The sequence below is a fragment of the Panicum virgatum genome, chromosome 6N (genome assembly GCF_016808335.1).
Source record: "Panicum virgatum strain AP13 chromosome 6N, P.virgatum_v5, whole genome shotgun sequence".
In the NCBI taxonomy this organism is placed as follows: domain Eukaryota; kingdom Viridiplantae; phylum Streptophyta; class Magnoliopsida; order Poales; family Poaceae; genus Panicum; species Panicum virgatum.
Genome location: NC_053150.1, coordinates 5,754,587 through 5,773,193, shown reverse-complemented (window position 1 = coordinate 5,773,193; position 18,607 = coordinate 5,754,587).

Below are 18,607 nucleotides of genomic sequence, written 5' to 3'. Positions count from 1 at the left end.
CGAACACATGGCCAAAACAATGCACAATAATAAGCATACAAGCAAACACTAACAAAAACTAAGAAACAATACATCAATACATAAAAACAGCACACTAAACTAGTCTAATACTGTTCTACGCGTTACAACGATCGCGTGGATATAAAGAACGCTAAAAACGGAGCTAAAACGCATTTTCTGGGCTAAAAACAAGTTCTAGGGGCTTATTTGTAAGAAAACTGAAGTTTCAGGGGCTTTTCTGCTAAAACCGAGGACTAAAACGTAATTAAAGGATAAACCTAGGGTCTAACGCGTAAAAACAGCAGCCAAGGACTGCGGGTACTAAATCTAGGAAGGTCAGGGGGCTAAGCGCTAAAATCAGGGCCTCACAGCAAAAATTTTTCAAAAGGGCTGGACTGCGGGTTGAAAACTCAGAACCCAGGGGGCTCTTTAACAATTGTTACAGGCTGAAGCGGTATGTTTGTTCGTGGGCCGTTGGATCGCGATCCAACGTTTCAGATCTAAACAAAACAGATTCTAATCGCGGCCGTCTATTTCGGATCGGGCGGTGGGGCTTGCTTCGCGGCTGCAGCGGCGGCGGAACGCGACGGCGGCGGGTTCCCGCGGCGGCGCGTGGGGAGAACTCGCCGGAGTTCACCCATCTGGCGCCCCAGGGCTCGGTTTGGCATGCGGTTTGGCCTGGGAGGGTCTACGCGGGGCGCGTGATCCACTGGTGGGCTCAAGAAAGTGCCGCATCGGCCGGGGAGGATGGCCGGCGGTGACCGGCGGCTTGGGTTCGCCGGCGTACCGCGTCAGTGCGGTTCCGGCCCCAGAAGTGACCCTCAGGCCACGATATCGGGTGCAAAAGGAAGGGTAGGTCGAGGTGGGTCTCACCTAGGTTCGAATCGAGCGAAGATGGCGTGTCGGAGGCGCGTCGGTGCTGTCCGGCGGCGACGCACGGGCGGAGCTCGGGGTCCGGCCGCTGCCGGGCGTCTCCGGGTGCGGGATCCCTCGCTAGGCTTCGACGTCGATCTGCGAGGGGGGGTTCCAAGGGTCAGCGTAGGTCGGGAATCGCCGGCTGCGAAAAAAGAGTGGCGGCGCAGTGAGCTCACCGGCGTGGGGGTCCCTTCGCGGCGGAGCCGTTTGGTGGTGGTGCTGTGAGGCAGAGGTGGCGGCTGCGGGATGGGGGAGGTCCGGGGTGTGGCTGCGGTGCCAATTAAAGGCTGGCGGAGATCCTGGGGAGGCGTGCCCCGGGGATGGTTGCGTGCGGGGATTTCGGGCGTGATTACGGCGGGGAAAACGGATCACAGCAACGACCGTTGCTCGATCCCGGGGTTCGGGTGGGGAAGATTCTGAAGGAGGGGGCTCCAGTGAGGCTGGCCGGCGGGTCCTGCGCGAACGCGGGGTGGAGCGGGGCTATGGGTCAGCGAGGAACCGCGGCGAGCAAGGAACAGGGGAGCGCGGCGCGGGGAAGGGGACGAGACTGCCGGGTGGGGCCAGCGTGGCGGTGATGGGCCGCGCTGGCGCGAGCGCGTGCGCTGGGCGTGGCGAGCGGGCTGTGGGGTTGGAGCGGCCCAGGAGAGAGGGAGCGCTGCGCGGGCTAGGCTGGGGAGAGCCGGTTGGGCCGGGCGAGAGAAGGGAAGGAGGGAGTGGGCCGCGGGTTCTGGGGTTTAGCTGGGCTGGTGGGTTTGGGTTGCTGGGTTTGCTATGGATTTTCTATTTCTATTTTTTTTTCTCTTTCTAGTTCTAATTCAAACAAAGTTTGAATTCAAATTTGAATTTGAATTCAAACCACACTCAAATAAAATTATGCACCAGCATGAATGCAACAAAAATTTAAACCTATGATAAATTTTAATTAATTAAGGTACAAAAATTAGATTAAATGCCAACTAATCACAATAAACCTTAGAAAATTTAACTAAAGCCAATTAATTTATTAATAAATGCTGAAATTTAAATTAGGGTGTTACATACCCTACCCCCTTAAAGAAATCTCGTCCCGAGATTTAGCTGGGCTGGCTAGCAAAGAGTTCTGGATATGTCTTCCTCAACTCATCTTCTCGCTCCCAAGTAGCCTCAGCTTCACTGTGATGACTCCACTGAACTCTGCACATCTTGATGCGCTTGTTCCGAGTAACCCTCTCTGATGTCTCCAGAATCTTCACCGGATGCTCAGTATAAGTCAGGTCCTCCTGGACATCGACTCCATCCAGGGGTGCCTGCTCCTCGGGTACTCGCAAACACCTCTTCAGCTGTGATATATGGAAGACATCATGAACTCCTGAGAGGCTGAGAGGTAACTCCAGGCGATAAGCAACTTCGCCTTTCCGCTCTAGCACCTTGAAGGGCCCCACATAACGAGGTGCTAACTTCCCTTTGACATTAAATCTGCGGATTCCTCTCATCGGAGACACCTTCAGATACACATAATCACCGACACTGAAGGTCAGGTCTCTCCGTTTGCCATCTGCATAGCTCTTCTGTCTGCTCTGTGCAATCCTCAGATTTTCTCGCACAGCCTGAACCATCTGCTCTGCATCATCTATGATCTCAGGGCCAAAGAGCTGCTTCTCACCGATCTGATCCCAATAGAGAGGAGTCCTGCACTTTCTGCCATACAATGCCTCAAAGGGAGACTTCTTCAGACTGGCCTGATAGCTGTTGTTATATGAGAACTCAGCAAATGACAGGCACTTATCCCAACTAGTGCCGTACTGGATGGCACAAGCTCTCAGCATATCCTCCAACACTTGGTTGGTTCTCTCTGTCTGCCCATCTGTCTGAGGGTGATAAGCTGTACTGAAACGCAGCTTCGTATCCAAAGAATCATGAAGCTGCTCCCAGAACCGAGAAGTGAACTGAGACCCTCTGTCAGATATGATCTTCTTGGGCACACCATGCAAGCAGACAATCCGAGAGATGTACAACTCCGCAAGTCTGGCACCGGAGTAAGTAGTGTTCACTGGAATGAAGTGAGCAACTTTCGTCAGATGATCCACTACTACCCATATGGAGTTGTACCCTTTCTGAGTACGAGGCAATCCAACAATGAAGTCCATAGTGATTTCTTCCCATTTCCACTCTGGAATCTTCAAAGGCTGCAACAGACCTGCTGGCCTCTGATGCTCAGCCTTGACACGCTGGCAGGTGTCACAAATAGCCACGTACTCCGCCACAGAACGCTTCATCCCATACCACCAGAAACGTTCCTTCAGATCATAATACATCTTCGTGCTGCCCGGATGAATAGAGTAAGCTGTATCATGGGCCTCACTCAGAATCAACTTCCGGAGATCATGCACATCTGGCACACAGATCCGGTTCTTGTACCACAAGGTACCCTGATCGTCCTCTCTGAAATGAGGAGCCTTGCCCTTCTTGAGCAACTCACGAATCTCCTGCAGCTTCTCATCATCTTTCTGATGCTGCCTGATCTCTGACTCTAGAGTCGGTACTGCCTCAAATGCTGCACTGGAAGTATGATGCAAGAAGCCCAGACTCAACTGCTCAAACTCCTCGCATAACTCTGGAGGCATCTGGAAAGCCACGGCCATGTTGACATAACTCCTTCTGCTCAGAGCATCTGCTACAACATTGGCCTTGCCCGGATGATAGTGAATCTCCAGATCATAGTCCTTGACCAACTCTAGCCATCTTCTCTGCCGCATGTTCAGCTCATTCTGCGTGAAAATATACTTGAGGCTCTTGTGATCAGTGTAAATATCACACCGCTGCCCATACAAGTAATGCCTCCAAATCTTCAGAGCATGCACAACTGCGGCTAACTCAAGATCATGAGTAGGATAATTCAGCTCATGCCGGCGTAGCTGCCGTGAAGCATAAGCTATCACTCTGCCCTCCTGCATCAGAACACACCCAAGACCATCCTTCGAAGCATCACAATATACCGTGAACCTCTTCGTCTGGTCTGGCAGAGTCAGGACTGGCGCCGTAGTCAACCTCTTCTTCAGCTCATCAAAGGCCATCTGACGCTCATCAGTCCATACAAAAGCCACATTCTTCTCTAGCAAGGAAGTCAAAGGCTTCGCGATCTTGGAGAAATTCTCAATGAACCTCCTGTAATACCCAGCTAAGCCCAAGAAAGATCTGACTTCCTTCACTGTCTGCGGTGTCTCCCACTCGAGCACATCTTTCACCTTGCTCGGATCAACAGCAATGCCTCCCTGAGAGATAACATGACCGAGGAATGGCACCTCGTCAATCCAGAACTCGCACTTGCTGAACTTGACATACAGCTGATGTTCTCTCAATCTCTGCAACACGAGCCTCAAATGTTCCTCATGCTCTTCTTCTGTCTTGGAGAAGATCAGAATATCATCAATGAAAATCACCACGAAGACATCCAGATAATCCATGAAGACCATGTTCATCAGATGCATGAAGAAAGCCGGGGCATTAGTCAAGCCGAAGGACATGACTGTATACTCATATAGCCCGTACTTGCAGGTGAATGCCGTCTTCGGAATATCCCCAGGACGGATCCTCAGCTGAAAATATCCCGAACGAAGATCAATCTTCGAGAATATACGAGCACCTCGAAGCAAATCGAAGAGATCCTCAATACGGGGCAGTGGATGCTTGTTCTTGATAGTGACTGCATTCAGCTCACGATAATCGACACACATCCTCTTCGAGCCATCCTTCTTATCTACCAGCAACAACGGAAAAGCCCAAGGAGAGAAGCTGCGACGGATATAGCCCTTGGCTAGCAACTCATCAATAGTCTTCTTAACTTCTTCATGCTCTATAGGCGCCATACGGTAGGGCCTCTTTGCAATAGGGGCTGTGCCAGGCAAGAGATCAATACAAAACTCAATGGCGCGTTCAGGCGGCATACCTGGCAGATCATCCGGAAAGACATCCGGGAATTCAGACACCACGCGAATACCGTCCGTGGGTCTAGCCTCCATCTGATGAAGAAATCCAGAAGGCTCTACTGCACTGATAACAACCTCTTGGCCGCTGGAAGCTGATAGCAAGACTGTCCTCTGAGCACAATCTATCCGAACTCCCCATTTGGCCAGAGTCTCCATTCCCAGAATGACATCAATGCCCTTGGTGTCTAGCACCATCAGATCAGTACAGAACTCTACTCCCCTCAAAGAAACACTGACTCTCGGGCAGTAAGTATGAGACCTCAACTGTCCACCCGGTGAAGATACTAACAGACACCTCTTTAATGTGCTAGTATGAATACCATGATGCTCGACAAAAGACTGAGTAATGAAGGAATGCGTAGCACCAGTATCAAAAAGCACTGTAGCTGGATATGAATTAACCATGAACGTACCAATAACCACGTTGGGAGCCTCGGCCGCTGACTCGGCCGTCACGTGGTTCACCCTGCCCTGTGCTGGCGCCCTGGGCTGAGCTGGGCGCCCCTGCTGTCCCGCCTGCGCCTTCCGGGGGCAAGCGTTGGCGTAGTGCCCCGGCTGGCCGCAGTGAAAGCAGGTGCGAGGAGGTCCCTGAGCCTGCTGTCCGGTAGGAGCTGCCGGACGTGGAGCCTGCGGTGCCGGGTGAGCTGGTGGAGTAGCACGAGCCGGAGGTGCCGGTAACCTCGGGCCCTGACCTGCCTGCTGCTGTCGAGGCGGGTACTGCGGCGGTGGCCTCTGCTGGTACTGCTGAGGAGGCCGGTACTGAGGCTGGTACTGCTGGGGCTGCTGGAGTCGAGGACGAGTGTTGCTGCCGGAAGCAACGGGGACAACCTTCCTCTTCTTGTCCTCCATCTCCAGGTGCTTACGCTCAGTGTTGAGCGCACTGTCAACCAGATGGTTGAAGTCGTCGAAGCGGAGGTTGAGCAGCGCGTACTGGAGGTAGTCCTCAAGACCCTCCATGAAGTGCTCCTGCTTCTTGCGGTCATCCGCAACCTCGGCAGGGGCGTAGCGTGCCAGCTGAAGAAAGCGATCACGATACTCCGTGACCGACATAGTCCCCTGAATTCACAAAGACAGATAGATATCGGAAGATTAACTCAAGATTCATAAGGATAGAACAAGGGGCATTAGCTCAAAAGAAAACGCTGAATGATTATACTTAAGATTACCTGCTTCAGTGCAAGGAACTCCTTCTGTTTCATCTTCATAACGCCCGCGGGGACGTTGTGGCTGCGGAAGCGCTCCCTGAACTGGAGCCAGGTGAGAGACTCGCGGTCGTGAACTGGGTGGGACTCCCACCAGTCCAAAGCTGCCCCTCGCAGCTGTCCTGCTGCGTACAAGACGCGCTCACGGTCATCGCACTGGGCGATGTCCAGCTGACGCTCCACTGCACGGAGCCAGTCGTCAGCCTGAAGAGGGTCGGACGTGTGAGAAAACGTCGGCGGGTGACCCCTCAGGAACTCAGCACGCCTGTCGCGAGGCTGCGGCGGTGGAGGAGGCGGAGGCTGAGTGTGAGCGTGCTGAAGAGCCTGAACAGTGTTGTTCAGGGTAGCCATCATCTGCATCTGGAGCTGGAAGTACTGCTCCGGAGTCAAGGGTGGAGGCATCGGGATCCCAGTACCCTGGTTGTTCTGACCCTGCTGCTGGCCAGAACCGGAACCGGTGCTCCTGGTGTTCACCATCTGACTTGAACAAAAGATTTCACGAGTAAGGATATTGCAGAAGTAAATTCAGATAGATATGATAACTCTTTGCGGAAAAAGACTCAGCCATGATAAAGTAGACGGGATAGAGTTGACTGTTTTACCCCCAACGATCTAACTCATTTTATTAATTAGTTAACCTTAACATCAGAGTGATTTTCTTTAAACAAATTTAAACTACTAAGCTATGCAATCATTCAAAGATCCAAATCAAACATGTAGCATAATAACAAGCAGACAATTTTCACGACTTAGCCGAGTTTAGCAAAAGACTCGACCAACACAACGCGTCGCAGAACGTGCTATCGTGTTATTATAAAAAGGTCACCTAGCTAACTCATGGTGGTCAGATGACTGATTCAGGCCAAATTCTACGAAACTATTCTCCAGAGAGAGAAATCAAGGCAAGACGAGTAAAAAGTCATAGAGGTCAAGGGGTATAATAGTAAAATAGTTTCAGCAGTCAAGGATTGGAGAGAAAGAGTCCTAAAACTCGACCAGTTCTATCTAGGCTTCGTCCTACAGTCGATATGGCTCTGATACCACTCTGTAACACCCGGTTTATAAAAGAACATAAACCGAGCAATCATATACGTGCCAGGATCAAGTCACACGTATATACAACAGAATGAACAGTATATCATAGCACATATCACGTAAAAAGATATAATAAAGCGAATACGAATGTTATTTATTACAATAATGACAAAATGTCTGATACAGCGGAAGCGAAGTACAAAATACGATAAAGCTCTCCGAAGCTGAAGCAGGGCGCCACAGGGACGTCGACTGGGAGACGAAGCACCTAGAAGTCCTCGTAGTCCTGGTAGCGCTGGACGAACTCCCTCGTGTCGGCAGGAACTGAGCAGCAGTAGCGTAGCCAGGAGGAAAAAGTAGAGAAGAGGCAAGAGTGAGTACACAACTTGTACTCAACAAGTATAACACAAACTATGAGGCTCTAGGCTGGCTGACTCAACTGCATTAGCTTTTAAGTGTTGGCAAATTTTTATTAAAACTATTTACTACGAGTTGATGAATTACCATTAACCCAGTTGCATAGTAATTAATCAGAATTAATTACACTACTACTGAGAAACCAAACCAAAACCAAGCCACCAAGGTAAACCCCGAGAAGCACCTCCCTCGTCGGAAGGAGATAACTTCACTAATCAAAAGGAGGATCTGGGCCGCTCATCACCGTGAGCACGGCTAGTATACCAGTTTTACACTCTGCAGAGGTTGCACATCTTTACCCACAAGTCGTGAGCTACGCCAGTTGTTCATCACACTTCCTTAGGTGAGATGGCCAGCGACTCACTACGAGGCCTTTAAAAAGAATCTCGTTGGTAAGGCGTAACCGCGAGAGTTAGGTCGGCGACGATGGGGCCCACCTCCGGGGGTTCAAGCACAGGAGCGCAATCCAAGCACAGACCAAGCCGGAGGAGCAGGGACCATTGAAGCTTACTACTCTTGCCCCGCAGGTAAGTTACTCCAAACCAAAAAGATCTAGTTATTACGCCAAGTCTATCCCATTCTAGCCTTGTGGTAGCGCTGTTGTCCCAGGTTGTCGCTCTATGAACCGGTCCTTATGGAGAGTGGCCAACCAGGCAGTAAGCACCGTGCTGGCCCCCTAAACCATGTTTCTAAAAAAAAACATCTTTTAACGAGAAGTGAGCCACTCAAGCCACACAGAGTGCCACTCTCAGAATTAAGTTCAAGTAAACCATTAATCAAATTAATTAAAAAGGACCAGAGTGTGTTATAGCGCAGCAACCTAGCACAACTAACCAAAATGCAACCCAAAGGTATATTTAAAGGATATAAACTGGCTAGGAAATCCTTAAAGGCGTACAGTATTAAAATGCAGTATGAAATTGTAATTAAAGTGATAGGTTGTTCATGTTATACTTGCCTTCCTCGTACTGCTCCTGCTGCTGCTCGAACTGCTCGGAAGAAGGCTGCTCCTGGTACTGGTACTGGGGCTCCTCAGGTAGCTCAGCGTCTACTCACGAACACATGGCCAAAACAATGCACAATAATAAGCATACAAGCAAACACTAACAAAAACTAAGAAACAATACATCAATACATAAAAACAGCACACTAAACTAGTCTAATACTGTTCTACGCGTTACAACGATCGCGTGGATATAAAGAACGCTAAAAACGGAGCTAAAACGCATTTTCTGGGCTAAAAACAAGTTCTAGGGGCTTATTTGTAAGAAAACTGAAGTTTCAGGGGCTTTTCTGCTAAAACCGAGGACTAAAACGTAATTAAAGGATAAACCTAGGGTCTAACGCGTAAAAACAGCAGCCAAGGACTGCGGGTACTAAATCTAGGAAGGTCAGGGGGCTAAGCGCTAAAATCAGGGCCTCACAGCAAAAATTTTTCAAAAGGGCTGGACTGCGGGTTGAAAACTCAGAACCCAGGGGGCTCTTTAACAATTGTTACAGGCTGAAGCGGTATGTTTGTTCGTGGGCCGTTGGATCGCGATCCAACGTTTCAGATCTAAACAAAACAGATTCTAATCGCGGCCGTCTATTTCGGATCGGGCGGTGGGGCTTGCTTCGCGGCTGCAGCGGCGGCGGAACGCGACGGCGGCGGGTTCCCGCGGCGGCGCGTGGGGAGAACTCGCCGGAGTTCACCCATCTGGCGCCCCAGGGCTCGGTTTGGCATGCGGTTTGGCCTGGGAGGGTCTACGCGGGGCGCGTGATCTACTGGTGGGCTCAAGAAAGTGCCGCATCGGCCGGGGAGGATGGCCGGCGGTGACCGGCGGCTTGGGTTCGCCGGCGTACCGCGTCAGTGCGGTTCCGGCCCCAGAAGTGACCCTCAGGCCACGATATCGGGTGCAAAAGGAAGGGTAGGTCGAGGTGGGTCTCACCTAGGTTCGAATCGAGCGAAGATGGCGTGTCGGAGGCGCGTCGGTGCTGTCCGGCGGCGACGCACGGGCGGAGCTCGGGGTCCGGCCGCTGCCGGGCGTCTCCGGGTGCGGGATCCCTCGCTAGGCTTCGACGTCGATCTGCGAGGGGGGGTTCCAAGGGTCAGCGTAGGTCGGGAATCGCCGGCTGCGAAAAAAGAGTGGCGGCGCAGTGAGCTCACCGGCGTGGGGGTCCCTTCGCGGCGGAGCCGTTTGGTGGTGGTGCTGTGAGGCAGAGGTGGCGGCTGCGGGATGGGGGAGGTCCGGGGTGTGGCTGCGGTGCCAATTAAAGGCTGGCGGAGATCCTGGGGAGGCGTGCCCCGGGGATGGTTGCGTGCGGGGATTTCGGGCGTGATTACGGCGGGGAAAACGGATCACAGCAACGACCGTTGCTCGATCCCGGGGTTCGGGTGGGGAAGATTCTGAAGGAGGGGGCTCCAGTGAGGCTGGCCGGCGGGTCCTGCGCGAACGCGGGGTGGAGCGGGGCTATGGGTCAGCGAGGAACCGCGGCGAGCAAGGAACAGGGGAGCGCGGCGCGGGGAAGGGGACGAGACTGCCGGGTGGGGCCAGCGTGGCGGTGATGGGCCGCGCTGGCGCGAGCGCGTGCGCTGGGCGTGGCGAGCGGGCTGTGGGGTTGGAGCGGCCCAGGAGAGAGGGAGCGCTGCGCGGGCTAGGCTGGGGAGAGCCGGTTGGGCCGGGCGAGAGAAGGGAAGGAGGGAGTGGGCCGCGGGTTCTGGGGTTTAGCTGGGCTGGTGGGTTTGGGTTGCTGGGTTTGCTATGGATTTTCTATTTCTATTTTTTTTTTCTCTTTCTAGTTCTAATTCAAACAAAGTTTGAATTCAAATTTGAATTTGAATTCAAACTACACTCAAATAAAATTATGCACCAGCATGAATGCAACAAAAATTTAAACCTATGATAAATTTTAATTAATTAAGGTACAAAAATTAGATTAAATGCCAACTAATCACAATAAACCTTAGAAAATTTAACTAAAGCCAATTAATTTATTAATAAATGCTGAAATTTAAATTAGGGTGTTACAAAGGGGCAGACAGGCAGAGAGAGCTGCCATGGCACAGTTGTCACCAGAGGCACAGGCCCGCGTGGCACAGGAGGATGAGGCACTGCTAGCTGCCGAGGCCCAGCTTCCCGGAGGAGACGATGAGATACACTGGTCTGAGCTTGAGTCAGACTCCTCCGAGGACGTCGAATAATTCCCTGCAGCAGCCCCAGCTAGTCACGACCACGAGGCAGGGGGGTCCAAAGAGCCAGCCCCAGAGTCAGCCGCTGCTGCTACAGTCTCTGAGTCCCAGGTGTCTCAGCCGTCCGAGCTCACCGCACTTCTACAGCAGCTCATGACTCAGCAGAGAGAGGACCGGCTTGCACAGGAGGAGGCCAGGAGAGCCCATGAGGCTCAGCTTGCTACTATACAGAGGGAGGCCGCCCGAGAGCGGGCTGCGACCGAGGAGCGTTTTGTCGGGCTTATTGATAGAGTCTCTCAGAGGACAGACGCTCAGTTCCAGCAGATGCAGCAGGGCATGATGGCGATGTTCGGGATGATCTCACAGCTTTACTCTCACACCGGACTCGCCCCGCAGCAGCCAGGACTTCAGGGTGTTGTAGCACCTCAGATTGCAGCCACACCAGCCCCTCCTCCAGTTACTACTGCAGCTCCTGCTCTCTCGACGACACCGGAGACCACGTTCTCGATGTCAGCACTTCTTGGGTCTGCCGGTCGTCCGCTTTTCTCACCACTGCCAGCGACCACACTCTTCCAGGACTCACCGTCGACAGTCGCTCTCCCCATCGTTCCACAGACACTACTTTCAGGGGGAGCACGAGAGGAGTCCCTGCTTCCACAATCGACGCAGCCGCAGCATCAGCAGTCACGACTTCAGACGTTGACACTTCTTCTGCTGACCCGGTTACGACTTCTACGGATCCTCTCCTAGGCAGTGCTAGCACGAGAGCCTCGACTACAGCTACACCCCCAGTCAGTTCAGATCCAGCAGGCAGTACTGACCAGCAGCTCCCGTCTGTCACCGAGGGTTCACCGTCTGACGACGACAACGACGACGATGACGACCCGGACCGCTTCCTTGCCGTGCCACGACAGCCGGATCAGTAGCTCGCCTTTTTGGTGCTTTGACGCCAAAGGGGGAGAGAGTCAGGAGGAGGGTAGAGTTAGAGAGAGCTCGTAGTTATCAGGACCTTGATGTTTTGTATCACATTTGGTGTTAGTTCATGGATATGTACATTTGTCGCTTGAGTTTGCTGTGGTTTGAGACATATCTATGGATTTCGTTTGAGCTGTTGAGCTCTTTGGTCCTTTTTCGAGTTTGCTTGTGTGTTATCCTGTTTTATCTTTCTCGCTCTCTCGTTATTTATATTTGTGTTGTCATCAATCACCAAAAAGGGGGATATTGTAAGCATCTAGGCCCTCAAGGTATGTTTCGGTGATTAATGACAACCATTATTGTGACTAATGAGTTTGTACAGCTTAATAGATCATTATCGCTCATTTGGTCATATGTCAAAAGAGGCCCCTCAATTTCATTATCCAAAAAGGCGATCTCGGTATTCAACTCATATTTATGTCAAGACTAAGAATCTTTCTAGTCCTAAGTGTCATAAGGTTGAGAAGGACACTTAGGTTAGTATATGATTTATAGTTTTGTAGTGATCACACTATTAAGAGGGGTTAAGGCCAAGTAACTTAAGCATGGACATGGTCAATCAAAAATGGATGCACACTATGGTCACTCAGGTTCCTAGAAGTTCAAATAAGTGGTTCTCAACTTATATGTCAAGACTATTTGGATTTCATTCAAGACTCAAAACAGAAAAGGCAAAATCAGAAAAAGTCTTTAACACCGGTTTAACCGACGCTCACATTTTTCTATAGGTCGGTTAAATGAAGTCAGCAGAGTCTGGACAAGTCAATTCACCGGTTAAACCGACGCGTTTGAATTGAACGTCGGTGCATTAGTCCAGAGTTGGTTTTTCCAGGGTATTTCAAGGTTCTATACACCGATTAAACCGATGATGTTTGAATTGAGACGTCGGTGCAATTGACCAGTGAGATGGTTTTTCCAGGGTTTTCTGAAGTTGTACTCACCGGTTAAACCGACGATGGTTTTGAGTTAACGTCGGTGCAGTTGTCCAGAGACTTGGTTTTTCAGTTGATCAGTGGACAACTACACTTACCGGTTAAACCGATGATACGTCGGTTAATCTGCCCAAGTTGTAACGGCTAGTTTTCAGAAGGGGCAGTTTACATTCATCGGTTAAACCGACGCTGGCTATTGGAGGATCGTCGGATTAACCGGCGCTACGCAGTTTTCTGGCAGCTTTTCTCCAACGGCTCTATTCGTGTGAGCTGCCTATATATACCCCTCCAATGGGTCATTTTGCCACTCTTGACACCAGGCAACATCCAAACACTCATACTATAGTCAAGAGCCACCTTGAGCTTCATCTTTCACATACTTGTTCATTCAATCAATCAAGAAGCAAGATTAAGGACTTGAGTAGAGAGAAGCTTGTGTGCATCCGTTCTTGGTGATCGGTTCTTACTCAAGTGAAGGCCTTAACTTGTTACTCTTGGTGATTGGCATCACCTAGGCGATCTTGGTGATCGAGGTGTTTCTCGCGGAGCTTGCCAAGGATTGTGGGAGCCCGGAGAAGAAGATTGTACGTGGCTTGATCTCCACCACGCCGGGATGGTGAACGGAGACTCTTAGTGAGCGCCCTCGTCTCGGTGACTTGGGAGGTGACAAGACTCTTTGTGAGTGTCACAACGTGGATTAGGGGTTTGTGCCAACACATCGATACCACGGGAAAAAAATCCGGTCGTCTCTTATCCATTCTCTTTATTCAAGCATTTTCTTTCATGCAATTTATTCATGTGCTTGACTTAGAGATCATAACTTAGCTTTACCTTGCTGGGCTTTTCTTCTCGTTATTTCTCTCATAGCTTGTATAGGTAGCTTAGTTATCCGGTTGGTGAATTGGTGCCTTACTAGCATTGCATAGGTTAAGATTGCTTAATTGTGTTTTAGAAATTGAAAAAGCCCCAATTCACCCACCCTCTTGGTCCATCGATCCTTTCAGCGTCAAAATGGTCTGTTTGCAAGACCTCTATGATATCGCACCACCTCCAAGGGTAAACACATACCCACTCGTGGCATATAGCTCATCAGCGTCAGATATTCAGTTTGAATCACTATATCCCTCAAACACAGCAGGGTGCCCAGAATAGTGAATCCCATAACTCATAGGACCTGCTAGATAGCGCATAACTCTTTCAAGTGCATGCCAATGATCAATACCCGGGTTTGACATGAATCTGCTCAATTTGCTCACAGCAAAAGATATGTCGGGTCTCGTTGCGCTAGCTAAGTACATGAGTGAACCAATAATCTGCGAATATCTCAGTTGATCTTTGGAAATTTTCCTATTCTTTCTCAACATCACACTAGGGTCATAAGGTGTTGGAGAAGGCTTGCTGTTGATATAGTCAAAATGGCTCAAGACCTTTTCCACATAATGGGATTGTGAAAGAGTAATCCCATTCTCAACTTTAATAAGCTTGATGTTAAGGATAACATCAGATTCTCCTAGATCCTTCATACCAAAGCTCTTTGAAAGAAAGAACTTGACCTCATTGATCACATCAATGTTTGTGTCAAAGATCAGTATGTCGTCCACATACAAGCATAATATCACTCCTCCACCCCTACCATAGCGATAGTACACAGATCTATCAGCCTCATTAATGATAAAGCCCGCAGAAGTTAAAGTTCTGTCGAACTTCTCATGCCATTGCTTAGGTGCTTGTTTCAACCCATACAAAGACTTCAAAAGCTTATACACCTTGTTTTCTTGACCTTTCATTACAAATCCATCAGGCTGATCTATGTAGATCTCCTCATCCAACTCTCCATTTAGGAAAGCTGTTTTAACATCCATCTGATGAATGATAAGACCATATGAGGTAGCCAAGGAAATTAATGCTCGAATAGTGGTCAATCTAGCGACAGGTGAATAAGTATCAAAGAAGTCTTCACCTTTCTTTTGTGTGTACCCTTTAGCAACAAGCCGAGCCTTGTACTTGTCAATAGTACCGTCAGGCTCAAGCTTCTTCTTGAATATCCACTTACATCCTACTGGCTTGCAACCATAGGGTCGTTCAGTGAGATCCCATGTTCCATTAGAAAGAATTGAGTCCATCTCACTTTGGACTGCTTCTTTCCAATCATCTGCATCTGAAGATGCATATGCCTCTGCAATGGACGTGGGAGTATTGTCCACAAGGTACACAGTGAAATCGTCACCAAAGGATTTTACAATCCTTTGTCTCTCGCTCTTTCTAGGAGCTTCACTGTCATCCTTCTCTAGGACATGCTCATGTTCATCGGATTATTCAGAAGACTCGATAGGTACTGCAGGGTGAGGAGTTATCTCTGTCGAAAATCTAGAATTACTATGCATATCTTTCATAGGAAAAATATTCTCAAAAAATGTTGCATCACGAGATTCCATAATAGTATCAACATGCACATTTGGTATCTCAGATTTAACCACTAAGAATCTATAAGCAATGCTCCTCTGAGCATATCCTAGAAAGACACAATCCACTGTCTTAGGTCCCAACTTGCGCTTCTTTGGAATAGGCACATTAACTTTCGCTAAGCACCCCCACGTGCACAGATAAGAAAGTGATAGGTTTCTCCCATTCCGCATCTCATATGGAGTTTGATCTTGATTCTTGTTTGGAACTTTATTCAAGACATGACACGAAGTCAATACAGCCTCCCCCCACCATGCCTTATAAAGACCAGCTGTGTCTAACATGGAGTTAACCAAGTCAGTCACCGTGCGGTTTTTCCTCTCGGCAATCCCGTTTGATTCGGGAGAATAGGGAGGCGTCCTCTCATGAATAATTTCATGCTCCTCACAGAATTCATCAAATATTTTGGGAAAATACTCGCCACCACGATCTGACCTTAGACACTTGATCTTTCTCTCTAGTTGATTCTCAACTTCAGCTTTATATATTTTAAAGTAGTCTAACGCTTCGTCCTTAGTTCGCAACAAATAAACATAGCAAAATCTAGTCGCATCGTCAATTAACGTCATGAAGTATCTTTTCCCACCTTTTGTCAACACACTATTCATCTCACATAGATCAGAATGTATGAGTTCTAGAGGTTCCAAGTGTCTCTCCTCAGCAGCCTTGTGAGGCTTCTGAGGTTGCTTTGATTGCACACAACTATGGCACTTAGAACCTTTAGCAATGGTGAATTTTAGAATTAAACACATGCTGGAAAGCCGAGACATCAAACCAAAATTAACATGACATAAACGTGAATGCCAAACACTCGCATCATCACTAACGTTGCCACAAATATGGTTCACCGACTTATTACAAAATTCAGCAAGAGAAAAGCGGAACAAGCCTCCGCAATCATAGCCTTTACCAACGAATTGTCCATGTTTCGACACGACAAATTTATTGGACTCTAACACTACCTTAAACCTGTCCTTGCATAGGACTGACACGCTGACCAGATTCTTGTTGATAGTGGGCACATGCTGCACATTCCTCAGCTGCACGATCTTCCCCGAAGTAAACTTCAAATCTACCGTGCCAGCACCATGAACAGAAGCATGTGAACCATTCCCCATCAGCACGGAGAAGTCCTGGACGGTCTGGTAAGAAGAAAACATAGAGATGTCAGCACACACATGAACATTAGCACCCGTATCAAGCCACCAACTCGTGGATTGAAAAACTGATAGAACTGTAGGTAAATTACCGTACCCATCTCCAGTGTTGCTTATGGTCACCATGTTGACATCCTTGGACTCATTTGCTTTCTTGGCCCTACGGTCTGCCCGATCTGGGCACTCCTTGGAGAAGTGTCCAAGCTTACCACATGCATAGCACTTTTCCAAAGCCTTGTTCTTCTTCTTCTTGAAGGTAGTGGTCTTGTTAGGCTTGTTGTTCCCTTTGTTCTTGCCATGTGGGAACTTTTGGACCGGGTTGGCGCTGGACTGGCCTTGATCTCCTTTCTCAGGCACGTCCTTCTTCCGAGCCTTCTCCTCAACATCAAGAGTCGCTATCAGATTTTCAACTGATATCTCCTGTCTCTTGTGTTTCAGAGTTGGTGCGAAGTTCCTCCACTGGGAAAGGCAACTTTGCAATAATGCATCCAGCCACAAACTTGTCGGGAATAAGTCACTTAAGGAGATCAAGATCCTTGACAATGCACTGCACCTCATGCGCCTGTTCCACCATAGAACGGTTATTCACCATCCTGTAGTCATGGAAACTCCCCATGAGGTACACTTCATTGCCCGCATCTGTTGCATCATACTTAGTAACCAGAGCATCCCACAGCGTCTTCGCTTCTATCTCATCAATGTACATACGGACTAATTCGTCTGACAGATTGCTAATGATACATCCGACAAAGAGATTATTGGCCTCATCGTATTTCTTCTGCTCTTCAGCAGTAAGTACGCCCTCAGGCTTGCCAAGTCTCATGTCCCAGATGTGCATAGCAGTAAACCAGAGGCGAACCTTGGACTTCCAGATCTTAAAGTTCACGCCAGTAAACTTTTCTGGCCTCAGTGACTCAGCGAAACCAGCAATTGTTAAATCAACAGATTGCCTATAATAATGTTTTTGGATTGTTGGAAAAATAGACAACTGTAAGTTTAAATTCCGAACTAGATTTATCATGACGAGAATTAAACCTAGCATGCATGACTCTAACATACTAAACAATATGTATATCATAAACATGATATCAGAAAATATGATTATGAAACAGATCTGATCACAAAATACGTATTGTGCGGGAGCCGCCGGGAAGACGAAAGGTGCAGACGAGACGAAGACGGTCATTCGAATGGAGCGTAGCAACCGGCGTTGCAGACGACGGTACGCCGCAGCTCCTGACTTGGACGGAGGACGAGCCGCGGCGAAGAAGATGAGCAGTCGCGCATAGCGCTTCCCAAAAACCTTATTCGCCCTCTCCCGGTGCAGGATCACAAGAGTGAGCGGTTCCGGAGACCTGCTCTCCCGTTCGCCGGTGCACGCCGGCGCTCGGGATGGAGAAGACTACGGTGGCGGCGCATCAACGAGAGGAGGCAAAACCCTAACTCAGATTAGATCTTCTTATGAATTCCCAAATCTTGGGGACTCCACGTATAACGATCTATGGTGCACTTTTTCCATGAGGGAGGTGGTCCGTATTTAAAGGGAGAAAAATCCCCAACACCCTCGTCCATTAGCAATACGGGGCTAATAGATGGTGTACCTCCTCTTAGCGCTAATGAGCCTTTGAGATTTATTAGAATTATTTATATGGGCCAAGCCCATAAATCTAACAATACTTAAAATGAACTATGAACTAAATGAAACAGAATAATGCTAGTTCATAAATGGGCTAGCAGGGTGCTTGTGAGGTTGTCCCTTGTGGTTGCCCTCAGATCAGTTCACTGTTCATTTTGTGCCTAGCTTAAAATGACGAACCATTTCTCCAATTCTCGGAGAAATAATCATGTACTTCGGTCTTCACTTATTGTCGACTTTTCCACTCCTCAGCTCATATCACCCGAACATGCGGCTCTAAACCTATGGCAATGACAAATAAACATCACATTTGGTTGTACAGAAATTCGGTAGTTCAACATGTGGCACGCAACATTAGTATTTTGACGTGTTCAATTTCTTTCCATCGTTTAGGTCTCATACATGACTTCTCATGAAAATGTGAAAAACTAATACACGTAAATAGATTGTAGATATAATGGAATATTTGTTTAGAGACTGTATCACCTATATTTTACATTTGTTCGGTGTTCATACCACCACGTAAAAAGCTATATCTGTTAAATTTGTCCATTTCGCATGAATTCGACACGAAAAGCAAGATCGAGTACAAATACCACCATGTCATAAAAGTGTAAAGCACTAAAACTCTATTCAATGACTTGCACGGCGCCATTTGCAAAACACGACTACACACCTTCATTGAGAAAATCACGAGGCACATCCCAAAAATCCACTAGAAGATTAACAGGCAGTATATGC